Consider the following 1,528-nt stretch of genomic DNA (forward strand, 5'->3'; position numbering starts at 1 on the left):
ACGATTACGAAAGTGGTAATTTTCAGATAAGGATACCTCTATTCTCCATGCTTATCTGTCTTTTTTCATTCTCTGTCTGTCTGGCTGTTTGTCTCTCATTCTCACTCACTCTCATCCTCGCCTCCCCCCCCCCCCTCCTTCTCTCTCTCTCCACATTATCTAACTAAAGGTAAAAAAAAATCCTTCATTTTATCTCCACAACATTTTTCTTTCTTCATTCATGAAATTCGTTAATAATGTTAACTGATTTTATCCAGATTCGTAGATCGCGATAGATTTTTGTTTATTCACTTATTCATCGTTCGTGGACCATGCCTATTCCTTCCTTCTGTTTGATCGTTTCATATTTTATTTATCATATTTGATTTGTCATATTTTATTCATCATAATTTATTTGTCATATTTTATTTCTCATATTTTATGTCATATTTTATTTATCATATTTTATTTGCCATATTTATTTATATCTTATTTATCATATTTTATTTGTCATATTTTATTTATCATATTTTGTCCTATTTTATTTACTAACATCTAATCTGGGATTACGTCGGTTTAGTCTCATGACCCATTGAACGAAACATTATGGGACGAACTCTATGGAAACTTATTTATGATGTAAAACTTTTCTTTTCACCTGTGAAAGGTTGAAATAGATGTTTATACAATCTGCTATTGTTGATAAAATAATACAACAAAAATAGAAATAAGTAGAGAGATTAAAAAAAAAATGAAGAAAAAAATATATATACTACAGTTCCATTTTCCCAAAAATCTTCGTTCACCAAGCGATCGATCTGACACGCAAGCAAAGGCCTTTCCGATTTGAATCTTGAGATGCAGCAGTAGCAACGGCAGTACCACGTGAAGTCACACTGCATCTGGCGGTTACCAATGGGAGAAAAAAGGGGGTCATGGCCAGAAGAGGGTCGGGGTAAGGGGGAGGGGGAGGGGAGGGGGGGAAGAGACACGTGACGAGGGTACGAGGCTGCACTCGTTTTCATTCGTGTGTGTCCTGTTTGTTAATAACTGTGTTGATGGAGATACATGTATTCGTGCGTGCGTGTGTGTGTGTGTGTGTGTGTGTGTGTGTGTGTGTGTGTGTGTGTGTGTGTGTGTGTGTGTGTGTGAGAGAGAGAGAGAGAGAGAGAGAGGGAGGGAGAGAGAGAGAGAGAGAGAGAGAGAGAGAGAGAGAGAGAGAGAGAGAGAGAGAGAGAGAGAGTAAGAAAGAGAGAGAATATAGAAAATATCTATATCTACTTCTGTCTATCAGCCTGTCCATCATTTCCATGAGTGAATGAACGCCAGCGCGGTATGCGTACATACGTATATATACTGCGTATGTGCGTATATATTTTTTCTTCTTCGCGTGGAAATACCTTTCGCTCACTATCTGATATACCGGAGACCTTATCTTAGTTCACAAGGTCATTATCTCGCCTGATATCCTTCCGACTTTCGTGCCCCGATTGATATTATATTCCACTTTATCGAGGACCTTAAAACAAGGTCAGATTCTTGAGAGAAA

The sequence above is a fragment of the Penaeus japonicus genome, unplaced genomic scaffold, assembly GCF_977035675.1.
Source record: "Penaeus japonicus unplaced genomic scaffold, GWHDUDI00000001_assembly GWHDUDI00000030, whole genome shotgun sequence".
Lineage (NCBI taxonomy): Eukaryota > Metazoa > Arthropoda > Malacostraca > Decapoda > Penaeidae > Penaeus > Penaeus japonicus.